The following is a 15,101-nucleotide window of genomic DNA, read 5'->3' on the forward strand; positions in this document are numbered from 1 at the left end:
TGCATTTTTCCTGAGCAATACCAGAGCTCTGCAGATCTGCTTGGTGGTGGGGAGAGTCCTCTGCCATTCTGCTTGCACTCCAAGATTCAGGGAAATGCCACCCAGAAAATTGCCTTTCTGAAAGGTTTGGCTTCTTGTGATTTGAAATATTAAAACATTTCAAGCCTAGATATCAAATATCTCAAATATCTCAGGCGACTGATATCTATGGGAAATGGTGGAAGTTTATCTTGAACCAGTGCAGCATCAGTCAGAGATTGCTGCTCCTGCAATGCCAAGAGTACCTGGTACTGCTGCTGGGTGTCCTTGATATGCCTGCTTTGCTCAAAATTGCAGTTTCCTGCACTGGTGTCTGTGTCATAAATTATTTTAAGGGATTCCCAGTGAATTTCATAGAAATTGGCATTTAATTTGTTAAAATGCAGCTACATAATGAGCTCTCATAAGGTTGCCTCAGGTAAAACCACTGCTGCAGTTTGCCTGCCTGAGCCAATGGCTCTGCAAGAAACACCTCAGTTTGCATTTCACCTTTAGTAATTTTTTTTCCATCAGCCAATGTTGTGAGGCCAAGAGCACCAATTGCAGAAGTGTCTGCTCCCAGCACCAGTGAGTCCTGCTGGGAAATGGGGTTTCAAGAATGACTTTGAGGCACATTTCAGTCTTTGGTAATCATGGCTAAAGCTGTTCTCTGACCATTCCATCCTGATGTGGCTCATGCAGAGCTCAGCTCATATCACAGAATGGTTTGTGTTGGAATGACATTAAAGCTCATCTCAATCCAACCTCCTGCCATGGGCAGGGTCACCTCCCACTATCCCAGGTTGCTCCAAGCCCCATCCAAGCTGGCCTGGAGCACTGCCAGGGATGGGGCAGCCACAGCTGCTCTGGGTAACCTGTGCCAGTGTCTCACCACTCTCACAGTCAAGAATTTCTTCCCAATATCTATTTAAAGTCTCACCTCCTTTGTTTCAAAGCCATTCCCCTTGTCCTATCACTATCTGCCTATGACAAAGTTGCTCTCCCATACCATCTCACCTTTGGCCTGGCATGGGAGGTTGGGCACTGAGACCCTTGGAAACCCCCACACCTACGCCCCTCTGTACCTCCAGGATGGAGCAGGGCTGTGCCTTCATATTCTCATGGATAGCACAGAAATGAGAGTTGGTGTCCCTCTCACAGGCTCCCTTTGCTGGAAGGAGGGTGTGTTGGGAAGAGACCCCTTCTTCAGGGCCCTCCTGCATGGAGGATAGGGAGCATTCACCACTGAGGAGCACTGCAAATGCTGCTGAATGCTGCCAGGGCTTTGGTGGGGTGGCTCTGCTGTTAACTTCAGAGGAACCATTGACTTTGGCTTAAAAATGCACATCCCTGCCTCTGCCTCTCCTGGCTCAAACATCACACTCTGAACTGTTCACCCAGAAATAATCTGGTTTGTTCTTTGGTGCTCTTGCCTTGTCCAGCTGTGAGCAGCAGCACATCCCATGGATGCTGCTGGGGCCCAAAGGCTGAGGTTTGCTTTTTATTCTAGGTCAGGCAGGTTTGCTGCGGAACCTTGACAGGGGAAGAGCTCCCCTGGAATTTCTGAGTCTGCTAATACACGAGGTGGTGTCCATAGGTGGTGTGGTGAGGTTGGTGCCCTGTGACTGCTTGTTCAGTGCAATAAAAATATATTGGGTTCTTAAGATGTTGACCAATGGGTTTGGGAAACAGATGATTGATTCCCACAGCTGAGAAACAGGGATTGTAATTTGCTTTGCCAGAGGAGACCAGTTTGACGGATGAGTTCATTTAAGGATTATGCTATAGATAGAGCTGTTGACAGAATGAATTTGTTTTTATTTTTCATCAGTAGGTATAACACAAAGCAGAACTAATTGAAAGTAGTTTCCTTGTGGCATCTGGTTGTGTTTCTTGCTTTAAGTCTTTCACACACTGTAAAATTACACCAAGGGCTTTTCTTCGCTTCCATTCGCTTTCCAAGTTTTCCATCGCTGTTGCGCGTGGGCTCCCAGAGTGTCAGACACTTTGGGAAGTTGCAGGCTGCACAAGAAATGGAGCTGGGCCATCATTCATTAGTGCATGAATGTTCTGGTGCACATCACAAATCCACACTGGGGTGTTCTCACCTTAGGGCTGATGGCAGAGCTGAAACACGACCGCCCTGGCAGATATTTCTGATGGTGTTTTAAACAGTGACCTGAGCTAAATATGATTCCTGTGCGGAGTGATCTCGTTCTGAGCAAGGCCCAAACCTGGAAGGTGATTATGTTTACCCAAGGAGGTGTTCTGGGGTTGAAGGAAGGTGTTGACTTGAGTTCTGGAAACAGCTTTTCCAATCAGCCAGAGAGAACAAATCCCAGAGTTTCCTCAGGGATTTGGCTCACTGTGTTCATTGCTCTCTTGGCTGCACTGTTATCGCGGGCTGGCTGATGGGAGAGGGCTCAGCTCCCCAAGTGCTTCCTTTGCCTCTTTGTGGTTATGTCTGTGCTGAGATCATGCAGCCTGTCAGGGTAAAAAACTGGGCTCTGTGGTTCAAACCCATCCTACAGATTTGATCTGTGGGTTTTGGCTTGGTTTTTTTTTTCTCTCTCTTTCTTTTCCAGTTGTGGTCGAATGAGAGTTTTCCAGAACTGACTGACACAGGGCCAAAGAACAGGAATGCAGCGAGCACAGCAGCGCCTGCCAAACCAACAGACTCACCAAGGCAAGGGAGAAAACACCCCCAGCCTCTGCCACCGAGGCCAACACCTGAGGAGAGGAGCCCATGTGATGCCAGGATTACATTGCAGGCTAAATCCTAGCCTCCACTTGGCCTCAGACCTGAACTTTAAGCCCCAGCCAAAACATAATCTGAATCTGAGCACTGGCTGTTGGTCTGTCTCATCTCCTGCTCCTCATATGTGCAGTCATTCAACAGAAGCTGAAATGTGTTTTCCCTGCCAAGAGCCCTTGGTTTCCAAACAACTACATCAGCCTGGTGAGTGATGGAGTTTCCATCAACTGCTGTAGGCCAAATGCAGTCATCTGAATTCAGGTCTTGGCAGGTATAGGAACTTGGAGTTGTCAATGATTTTTATATGAAATGGTAATTAATTACAGTTTCTCATCCTGTGCTTTGGTTCTGTGAAAGCTCTTGGAACTGCAGATGAATGGGAGCTTTTTTATCTCTTAGCTAGTGAGATTTTCTGTTCTTTAATTGACCTTTGAAATAATTTAGTCTGGGCTTGGATCTGGGTTAAATATAGCTGGTTATTTTCACTCTGAGTATGTAATACATGAAAGAACCTAGGTATCCTTTGAATGTGTTTTGACAAGTGCCCTGTCTGTGTGCAGGTATGTATTTATAAACATTAGTGCTGCATGCACTAAAATGACACTTCCAAAAGCAAGTAGTCTCTTTCCTGTAGCAAAACATTTGCCTAAATGTTGTGTTAGGCTTCCAAAAAATGGGCAGTTCAAAGAAAGTAGGACACTTGGAGAGAGAGCAAGGAGGGGATGTGGATTGAGCCCTCAGTAGTCAAGAAGTGAATATGGAGCTGTTACCCACTTTATCCCTTAAAGCCAGGACTAGATGGTGCCTAAAGCACTTGCCTGACAGCAAAGTTAAAGGCAGCAAAAGGAGCTGATATAGAATCATGATATGATAGATATCAGAGAGTCATCCTGGGTTGGAAGGGCCCACAAGGATCATGGAGTCCAGCTCCTGGCCCAAACACTGTCTCTGAGAGTGTTGTCCAAATTCTTCCTGAGCTCTGCCAGGCTGATGCTGTGACCACTGCCCTGGGGAGCCTGTTCAGTGCCCAAACACCCTCTGGGTGAGGAACCTTGTCCTGATATCCAACCTAAACCTCCCCTGACACAGCTCCAGCCATTTCCTTGGTCCTGTCACTGGTGACCAGAGAGGAGATATCAGTGCCTGCCCCTCTGCCTTCTTATCTAAGAGGTTTCATGGCACTGCAGAGCACCTCAGCAGTGCTGTTGTGGGGGCTAAAGCTTGGAAAGCAAAGGATTGCACAGGCTCATGGAAACAGCACAAACTCTGTCTGGTCACTGCAGGAGCCATTTGGATAGAGCAGCTGCCTTCAAAAGACCCTGAACTACCCTGGGCTGGGAGGGTGGGACCACTGCCCTTCCCTCTCTGATACCTGTTTATCCAAAGCATTTATTACAGCCTCCTGTCAGAGATGAGGTGCTGATGAGGTCCTGCTCTTTTTAAAGATGATGATTGTTATCTCCCTAATTTATACAAGTCCATGAATACTACCTGCAAAACAGAAGCAAGATCTCAGCAGTTTCTTGCCACCAATCCTTCGACTAATGCTGATTTCAGTTGAAAAAAGAATCAACAGCAGCAACAACAAAAAAGAAAAATAAGTTCAAAGTGTTTGGCAGCACTTTCCTCTGTGTTTTAGAGACACAAAGTCCAGAGACACCTTGCACTAGACCAGGTTGCTGAGACCCCAATCCAGCCTGGCCTTGAGCACTTCCAGGAATGGGGATCAATAACCTCTTGTGGCATTAAAATGGGGGGAGTCGTTACTGGGTTAGCAGAGTGTTAAAATAAAATCTGAGTTTATTCAGTGAGACTCAAGGCTCAGTCACACTTGTACAGGTTTGTAGTTCATAGGAATGGGCCAGATTCCTGTAAGCAGCTGAATCTGCTCCTGGTTTTCACCATTTCTGGTGTTTTAGGAGCCACCAGGAAGCCACATCAACACTTGGCCAGTGCACATTTGCACATTGTGTAAATACAATTATTTGGAAACAATTGCTCTCTTGCAGGGATCTGCTCCCTACACCCAACAGTTGAATCCAACCCAAAAGAAAGAAAAACTATCCATGGGATCTGAGTCCTCCATAGCAGAGGAATCCTCTGGTTCTGAAAGAGCCAATGGACTGGGGTGGTGGCAGTGCCAGGACAGAGGAGATGCCTACACAGGATCTGGCCCTTGAGAGCTGCCCCTCTCAGCTCCCTGAGCAGGGAAAGCACCTGGGGCTCTGAGCAGGACCAGGCTGAATGGAATTGGACTTGGTGATCTTGAGGGTCTCTTCCAACCTGGTGACTCTGTGTGGATTTCACATGTCCACATCCTTCCTTCCTGCCTTTCCCCTGCCAGTCACCACTTCTCATCTCATGTTTGATGGAGGAACAAGGTCCCATCTTTCTTTGTTTGAGGATAATGCCTGGAGCCATAGCTCCCAGAGGAGCTGGCTCTGGTTCATCATTACCCTGCTGTTTCTGTAGCCATTTCCACCCAAATAACATTTGCATCGTGCCCGTGTCTCAAGCGTGAGTGTCTAGAGCAGACCAGCATCATGTCTGCTCTGCTTCCTACTGCCTGCTCCTCTCCAGATTGAAAGATCTGGCAGGCATTGCCCCATGGAACTCCCACCTTCTCCCTTGCCATCAGGGTGGGGCAGTGCAAAAAGATCAACCCAAGCCCAGAGAGTGTGACTGCAGCAGTGGGAGTGAAGGTGGGAGCATCACACGCGTTCTTTGGGAGAGAAAAGCTAAAAATGACCCATTCTCAGAGGGCAAAGCAAGCTCTGGCCCTCTGTCCTGAAATCTGTGATCTGAGTCATCAGATTCCCTCCTGCTGTAACTGCTGCCACTTTTCTGGAGGTGGAAAGCCCTGCTAGCTCAGAGCTACCAGTGCCACTTGGCAGCTGTGGTAATTTACAGCAGAAAAGACTCCTCTGCAACCTGTCAAGGCATGATCCCCAACTCCATCTGAAATACTTCTGCTCCTCCAGATGATTTACTGCTCAAGCACAAGGTGGTCATTTTATCTCTCCTCTCTTCCCCCTTGGATCCCTGGCACAGACTGGATCCCCATTCCAGGGTGTCGTGGAATGAGGGAGATAAAGCTGCTCCATTTTTCCTGAGCCCCCCTGAGCAGTTCTGCAGGGAGGTGACCACGTAGCTGATGGCTGTGTCCATTTTGCTGGCACCTCCAGCATTTTACACCCTGTCTGAGTCTCAGCAGGCTCCCCATGCCTGCTCATGGCTCTGCAGCCCAGCCCAATCAATTGGTTATTTATGGCAGGCACGTCTCAAAACTGTCGGGTCAAGTTTTCCTACCCTGATGTATTTTGTTCAGAGGAGCACATAAATCCTCTCCTGCCATTTGCAGCTTAAACCTCCTGAGTGTGAAGCCAGCGGGTTAAAGTTTCCAGCAATAGTAGCAAACTGTATTTTAAAGGGTTGTTCTCCTGACTCTGAGGGGCTTGGGCTTTGTCTGAGTCATGAATCAGTTCACACTGCAAGATTTATAGGCATTAAACTCTCTCTTTGGTGTCCCTTAGCTCTGCAGTCTGAAGTCATAAGCAAGGAAATTGAGACTTCTCCACTCTTCCAGTGCTTTTCCATTTAAGGTGCTCTTCTGGGTCACAATGACATCTTCATTAGGTGCTCTAAAGGAGATACAGAATTCCTGCACTTTCAGTGTCTAATGTTGGTGCACCAAAATTCATAACCTGGTGAATGGAAGGATGAAGGGCTTGTGCAAAGTGAACTCTGGATTTTGTTATCAAGCCTCTAAAGACCATAATGCTCCCATTTCTTGGAGCTGTGTAAATCTTGATGCCAGAGCAATACAAGTTAAATACAACCACAAGATTTCCCAGTCTTTAAGAGCTTCCAATCACAAAGACTTCCCAGTTTTGGAGGTTTAAATACCAACCACTGAAGCACAACTGTCTACAGCAGCAACCACTATGCATGAAGGGCATCTCAGAAAGCGTGGGCTAATTCCTGGGCACACTCTTTGCAAGTGGATGAGAAAGGATCACAGTCAGCTTTCTGTTCAGCCTGCACTGGTATCTTTTCAATACATCAGCATGTTTAGAAATGAGAAAAATAGCTACTGTAAAATGAAATGAGGGAAACATAATAAAGCCATGAACACTGTGCTGCATTTCAGGGATTTGGAAAATAATTTGCTTACAAAAAGAAACTAACTTAATGACACAAAGTGGAGGTTTTGGCTGGTCTCATGGCAGAAAATAATTTTCCCTGCCAGGATGTAAGCAGACTTGGAACTGGTAGCACACTGCAGGCACACCTTCAGCTTTCAACATTTCTACAGTTTGGAAAATATTATCTGACAAATCAAAGCTTCTTACGTGGCCTTGCCCACAACACTTGCCCAAATCTAAATTTTAGATTTAAAATTAAATCTAATTCAACAAATTTGGACCGATCCACAAAATTTCTTGTGATAAAATAAGGGGTTCCTCTCTTTGTCTGTGGCTGGGATCCTGTGCAAGACAGCATGGGACTCATCTTCCTTTCCTCAGAGCTCTCAGAATAACGTTGCTGCTGAACACTGATGAGTATTGTAAAAGGACAAACATGAACAGAAGTCCAGCCTTGAATGGAGGAGGAGGAACCCTGACTTTTCTGAGTAGGTTAAAATATACCGAATTTGTGTGGACTGCTGGTTACCACATGATGGTGTTACATATGTTCCTTTAGGTCCATGTCCTTGGCATCAGGAATGACTTCTGCTGACAAGAACAATTTCCACCCAAGATGACTCAACATTTGCAAGGCTTGGTGGCATTTCTCTGTTTACAAACAGAGACCACTTAAGCTCAGCAAATTTTTTAATGCACGGGCATTTGTGAGCGCAAACAGAAACTAATAACAAGATATAAACACCAAAGCGTTAACCCTTGAGTGACCTCTGAAACAACTGCACGGGGAATGTGGGGCTTTAAAACCGTCCTTTTGTGGCACTTCAGTGGGTGGCTTGAGGAGGATTTTCAAAGATGAACGGGCCCTTGTTAGAGCTGGAAGTGCACAATGCTTGCACGCATTGGGAAGCCCTTGGTGGAAGGCAAGGAGGCACCTGGAGAGGCTGTGGGAGAAGGAGAAGGAGCTGCCCTGGCTGTGGGAGAAGGAGAAGGAGGTGCCCTGGCTGTGGAAGGAGGAGATGCCTTGGCTGTGGAAGGAGGAGATGCCCTGGTTGTAGGAGAAGGAGCTGCCCTGGCTGTGGGAGAAGGAGCTGCCCTGGCTGTGGAAGGAGGAGATGCCCTAGCTGTGAAAGGAGGAGATGCCCTGGTTGTAGGAGAAGGAGGTCCCCAGGCTGTAGGAGAAGGAGAAGGAGCTGCCCTGGCTGTGGAAGGAGGAGATGCCTTGGCTGTGGAAGGAGGAGCTGCCATGGTTGTAGGAGAAGGAGCTGCCCTGGTTGTGGAAGGAGGAGATGCCTTGGCTGTGGGAGAAGGAGCTGCCCTGGCTGTGGAAGGAGGAGCTGCCCTGGTTGTAGGAGAAGGAGCTGCCCTGGCTGTGGAAGGAGGAGGTGCCTTGGCTGTGGAAGGAGGAGATGCCCTGGTTGTAGGAGAAGGAGCTGCCCTGGCTGTGCTGTGCTGTTTTCAGCCCCACGGCTGCGTGGGGAGCGGCGCTGTGGGTGGTGGGAGTTTTTAAACCGATTTTCATCAACATGATTAAATACTTATTACATGAGTCAGCCATACGGGCTGCATTAAAGCAGTGAGCTCAGGGCTGAGCCTCCTCGTGTGTTTATGAAATCCATCTGGAAGCAGGGATGGCTCAGGAGAAGGAGCGTGAATGCAGCTCAGTGTGACAGGAGCCCGTTGCCCTCCCAGGAGCTGCACCAGCACACACTGCACTCCTCGCCCCACACTCAGGGAAAAGGGCTTTTATTTTTCTTTCTGCACATTCCTGGGCAAAGAACCAAGGCCTGCCATGACTTTGACAGTGAGACTTTAAATATACCCTGTCGGGATGTGACACAGGCACCTTTTTCTAGTGGCAGGATATAACACAGCTTTAAAGGAAAAAAAAAAAAGTAGATGCAAGCTTTTGCACTGGAGGGAAGTATACCTTGAAAGGAACGACTTAATGAACTTTAACCAGCCTTCCAAGATCTTTATTAGTTGCCCCTTTATCAAATTAAATTCACACTGTGCTGGGCAGGTTAAGTACTGCGAGTTGATGTCATGTGCTAAGTGCCAAAGTAGGCTTTAATTGGCTGTTTAAATGAGAAAAGGGCTCCTGCTGTGCAGCACATGCACGTACACACTGAACAAGGTACCAGACTTTTCTTAAACCAGCTGGGGAGGTTTTGCTCCCTGTCAGCTTGAGCCTTTTCTCTACCAGGACAAAAAAGTGAAGGAAAAGTTGCACAGAGGTCCCTAAGCTCTGTCCCCTGGGTTATAGGTGGCACGAGGTGTCTGTGGCTGATGTGCTTCAAGGTAAGCTGGATGAGATGCTCCTTCCAGGAATGTTGTCCCATGGAATCACTCAGAATTGGCTTTTTCTGAGCAGCACTCCTGAGGAATCCCTGCTGGTTAACCTGGCAGGGTTTTAATAAAGGCTTTTTGTACTGGTCACAGCTCGGTTTCATCCATCATGAATTAGTCACAGATGTCACCAGGAGTAGCCAGAACAGTAAAGGCCAGATGGAGATGAGCAGGTCACCTGTCCTGTAAAGGATTTTCATCCTACAAACCCTTTACAGCAGCAGCAGTGGTGACTGCAGAGTTAAGATTACAGAGCATGGGGGGTCCTTTACCTTCCCAGTGGGAATCTCTGGCCTCCCAGGAGGAGCAGTTAGTCACACATGGAGGAATCCTGCTGGCATTGCTTGCGTGGGACCGTCCAAGGCAGCCACTTGCATGACTAACAGCTCTGCCCCTTTGTGAGAGGGATGAAAAATGAAGTGGTGGTGGCGCTCCGTACTCCTGCGGCCCAGACAGAACAAGGGTGAAAGTGCTGCTGGAACTTGCTAAACTTGAACAGTTGTTTTCTGTTAACACATGGCCTTAAAAATGTGATTTGAGAAGCTTGTTAGAGAGTTAGTGTTAACATCTAGTCCCAGTGCAATTGGGCCCAGCTGGGTGACCAGCCTGGGGAGCATCCTGCCATCCATTCCCCATCCAGCTGCATCCTCCTGTCCCTCTCATCAGCCTCTGCTTGATCTGCCACGGTGGCAAGCTCCAGGGCTGCCTGGGAACACTCTCCCTGCCCATCCTGACCCACAGGATGAGCAGCTGAACCCTCAGCTTGATCTCCACAAGGTCTGGGGAGCAATGGCACTCGAGCACTGGTGGCTGCTGTTGTCTGCTCTCCTGGGCAGTGATGCTGGTGGTGCCTGTGGGGCTTTGCAGCAGCATCAGGGGCCACAAATCTCTTTCTCTCCCTCCTTTGTTAAGCATGAAAAAAGCAATTTTCCACTGGTAGAAAGCCTTGCAGTAGGTCCTGCTCCCTTCCTCTCTCTTCTCCTTCCCCTGCCTTTCCTCCCAGCCCTTCTCATGTCCCCATCCCTGAGTTTGCCTTCTCCCTCTCTCTTCCCCCATTAAGCTGGACACTTTGGGGAACTCCTGTCTCCTCTCTGCAGCTTGCAGCTGATTTTCTCTGCCCCCAGGGATGGTTTTCCTAGGGCAGCAGCCAGCACAGAGGTGCAGAGGCTTCCGGCACTCGCACTAACCTGCATTCCAACATTAAAGATAATGGATACAATGGAAAATCAATGGAGAATATGTAACTTTATCCCATTCATAGCTTCATATTGCATTACACCATGGCCTTCAGATACATAAAAGTGATATATGGGCTGAACTTGGCAGCAGAAAAGAACACAGGAAACAAATATCTTCGGTAAGAATCACAGTCTAGGTATAACTTATACAGCAAATAGGCCTGAATATCTTCTGGTATCCATGAGTTTTTGCTTTATAATTATTTTCCAGTAATATGCCAGAGTGTAAAAAATAAATCAAGGCTTTGTGCATATTACAGATTTCCCCTGAGTGAGATAAGAGAAAGAAAGAAAATGACTGCTTGACTTTCCAACCTCAGCCATATGCCAAAACTGTCAGAAATACTGCTTTTTTTACATTATATCAGTGGAGGAAATTGTAGCTGCTGTTATCTGCCCTTTGGTCAGGAGCACATTCTGCACCTTGGCTAACGTGCCTTTGTGGTGCAGCCACCTGCACTTTTTCGGGGAGTTCATCTAATTACAGAGTAGATGAGTCAAGCTGCATTTCCTATGGGCTGTCTACAAACATAGGAAGTTATTAATACTGATTAGCTGAAAAAGTCCAGGTCTTCTCCAGGACGTTTCCTGGCTAATATTAGACACACGTTCTGTGCTTGAAGGTGTGATGGCTGATAAGAACCAGTAGTGAGGCCACCAAGGTTTTACAGCCGTGGGTGCAGCGTGGCACAGACTGTCCCAAAAGGGATTTTTCTTACACTTTTGGATGCATTTGAGCAGACAGGCTGGAATGAGAATATGAAGCTAAAAGAAGAGGGTACAGCCCTGAATAAAGTAATGTGCAAGGCTCTTAGGAAATGATGAGAGAGTGGCATGATGCTTTGGTGCCTGGCAGCAGAAGAAAGTTATTGGGAAATTCTCCTTTCACTAGAAAGAGATATGTCCCCAAAGGAGATCCTAGGAGATGCTGTTGTAAGACTTGAGATCCTTGTTTTGGAAGAAGATGAAAAGGAACTCGACTGTTTAATGAGAATTAAACAGCTGTAGCCAAGCTCTAACAACGGGCACAATGGAGACCTGCTGGGGCAGAGGTCCCTGCACGACCCCTGGGACAACCAGGGCTTGGAGACAGACAGCAGGCCACGTGGCACAGAAGAAAGAGACGCTGCAAGGTCTATTTTCAGGTCTTCCATCAATCAGCAGATCCTTGCTGAGCTGTTTTCTGAGCCCTCCTTCACCCTGGGCTGGCTCCTCTGTGTACCCCACCAGGGCCAGGGGCAGGTTAGGGGGAGTCCCAGCTTCACCCTGGGCTTGTGGGGCTCCCCAGGACCCCCACAGCGACCTGAGCCATGCCCCTTGTCACCATTCTGTGTGAAGAGAGGGAAAAGGGGGTGTCCTGTGGCCCAGAGGGTGGAGGGACAGCAGTTTGGTGGTGATGGGAAGCTCAGCTCGTGCTGTCCCTGCCTGAGCTGTGGCTGTGGCTCAGGACACCTGGCCCAGCTCTGAGAGGCAGAAAAGGGGTGGAATAATGAAGCAGCACAGCTGGCCCTGCTGTTGGCAATGGGGATTTCACTGTGTCACATGGGGATGTTCAGATGATAAACCAGAAGGCAGAAAACGGGACAGATGGGTCAAGTTATGGAGATTTATCCAAGTCGTGCAAAGGGGAATACAGAACACAGCCAGAAAATTCTTGAGATGTAAGTGATTATACCTTGGAAAATAGGTAAAATAATAATGTCCCAGCAACCAGGACTGGGAGCCAGAAGAGCAGAGATTAAATGCTTTAAACATTCACAAAACAAATCTTGTATCACAGATGTCTTGATGTTTTATCTCTTGATTTATTTCACATTCGCAAGCCACAGAAAAATGGTACATGATGGTTTTTCCTTTTCAGTTCCCACTACTGAGCTTGCAAAGCTTGCCAAGTGTGGAGAACTTCACAGAAATCAAGAAGAAAAAGCTTCCTGTCTGGCTGGATTTTCCATTGCTTTCTCAGCTGTACCACAGTGGCTCCTCTGATTTATTCTGCAACCAGAGGGGACAACTGGGCACAGCATGGGCACATGGGATGGGGAATAGTGGCTGGCACATGGCACCACAGCTGCTCTGGAATCTGAGAAAAATTGATTTTAGGTGGAAGGGCTGTGTTCTCCCTGGGTAAAGGAGGAATGGGTTTGGCATTGCATGGGCATAATGGTGAAAGGGGGAGAAGCAGGCTGCAAAAAAACCTTTCCTCCCAAGGTCCCTTGGGTTTGTATTCTTAGTCAGAGTGCATCATACAACAGGAAATTATGCTTCCTTCCTCCCTCACTTTCCTGGGTTTGATTTCAGCTCCTCCTGTGTGGCACAGCTAGTACAGGTAAAGTTATTTTACAGTATGAAGTGTGTGCCTCTCCAAGTATTTAAACTAATGTTTATAACGTCATCCCCTGTAAAAGGGATAAGTGTTATCCCCCATTTTACAGGTGTGGAAATCAAGACAATTTGGCCATGGTGTTGAAAGGAAATTATGTTCAGCTCGTGGCATTGAATTCATGTAAGTCATCCCACTCCTTGTCTGTGGATCAGAGTTCAGAGTCATCCTCTATAAATATCTGCCAGCAAGTGTATGTGAAACATAAAAACCCTGCCCTTCCCTCAAACTTTGATTCAGTCGAAATGTGTCCTTCTCATACCTGGTTTTACTATATTTGGTCTAAAAGCCCATGAATAGAGACACACACAAACTTTGGGGTGAATATTGCCAGAAATGGGGCTTCTACTGTTGGAGGCTGCTGCCCAGTCCTAACCTGTGCTTTTCCTGTCTCAGCTGCAGATGAGATGGAAAATCTGAGCTGCTTTGGCCAGAAGATTATCCTGGATTCAGATTCTCTTTTTTTGCTCCCCTCAAGCAATGTGTACAATTACTGCACTACTCTGCAATAGAGAAAAACAAAATTCAGGAGCTGGGCTTTGTGGATCCCTTTCAGCTTAGGGTATCCTATGGCTCTGTAAGGATCCTCCCATGTCTGATTGATGGAACTGGGATGGACCTGATTTATAAAATAAAATGGCATGTACAAAAGTAGGCAAAAAAAAAAAAAAAGAGGGAAAAAAACTCAGTGAGAAGAAACTTTCAGGGAATCATTAAAAACCAGAAGACAGAATTTCTTCCTTATTGAATAGTTTTTGCCCAGGAACATTCTAGTCCTAAAGCAAATCCAGAAACTGTGAGTTTGTGACATATGACTTGTATCTTGAGAGTTTACAGCAGATTGCAACAGACTGAGATGACATTTAGGCAGCTGAAGCCACATCCACCAAGCTCTGTTTTGCAGGGAAAAAAATACCCTGCCTGGTGGGAATTTGGTGTTGTTGGGTGGCAGAATGCATTATTATTATTAGAGATGGCAAGGATCTATGTGGCCTTTGTGCTTGAAATAAGAAATTTGCAGTTTGCAGCTTACGGGCTGGGCACTCCTTTGTTTGCTCTCTTTTGTATTGCCTGGGTTTCTGTGTGTGCATATTTCTGCTAATGCAAAAATAGAGCCTCCTTTATTGCAACACTTCACAGAATTTTTCCAGCATAAATGAGCCAGTTTCCACATCAAAAGGATAAACCCTGATGAAAAGTTGGCTTCTGAATGTGAGATTGTTCATTGTCCACATTCCATTGGCTTTTAAAGGAATAAAAAAGTATTTCTATAATGAAGAGAACTCATATTTTAAGGGGGTTGTAACCATTCTCTAGCAAATGGTAAAAATTGTGTCAAATTGAGGAGGGTGGGTTTTTTCCACCACTTTTCCACCACTTCTGGTTGCCTTATTCTTGCAGAATGCAAAGACGCCCAGTGAGTAGGATGGAAATGCTCAGGAATGAAAAATATCTTTGATTTCCAAACTTCTGCTCATCTTTGAGGAGCTGCCAGGTCTGATTTTGGGAATGTGAGAGGCATTTTGCTGACCTGGAGAGCAGAACCATTGCTCACACACTGGTGGCTCTCATGGGCTCAGCCAGGTCCCATCAGCCAGCCCTGCCTGCCCAGGGTGACAGAAAACACCTCTGCAGGTTTCAACCCTGATTCCTCCCAGTCTGAGACAGGGCAAATCAGATTTTGTAAAATGGAGCCAGTAAAACTCTTTAAGGGGTCTTAATTCTAATTTTGCACTGATTTTATATATATATTTTGATGATTTGTCATCTGTGGCAGGTACAGGGAGAGTCCCAACACCCTGCAGTGCTTCTACAGGGCCATTGTTTCCCAAAATGAAAGCAGCAAAGTCAACAAGGATTGGATTGTGCCTCAAAGAAGGAAAAGACATGAAAGATTTTCGAGCAAGGTGCTCCATGGAAAAAAATTACTCTAACAGAGAAAATCCTTAATTCTGCATGAGGAGAGGCTTAGTCCAGCCTCTTTACCTTAGCAATTCCTGCTTGACCTTATTGTGGCATCAGTGCCTGGAGGGGCCCTACAGGGGAGCTGGACAAGGGCTTGGGACAAGGGCATGGAGTGGCAGGACAAGAGGGAATGGCCTCAAACTGACAGACAGCAGGACTGGGTTGGATACTGGGGAGAAATTCCTGACTGTGAGGACAGTCAAGCACTGGGAAAAGTTGCCTAGAGAAACTGTGGAGCCTTTTCAGCCTTT

Source organism: Melospiza melodia, chromosome 6 (assembly GCF_035770615.1).
Source record: "Melospiza melodia melodia isolate bMelMel2 chromosome 6, bMelMel2.pri, whole genome shotgun sequence".
NCBI classification, from domain to species: Eukaryota; Metazoa; Chordata; class Aves; order Passeriformes; family Passerellidae; genus Melospiza; species Melospiza melodia.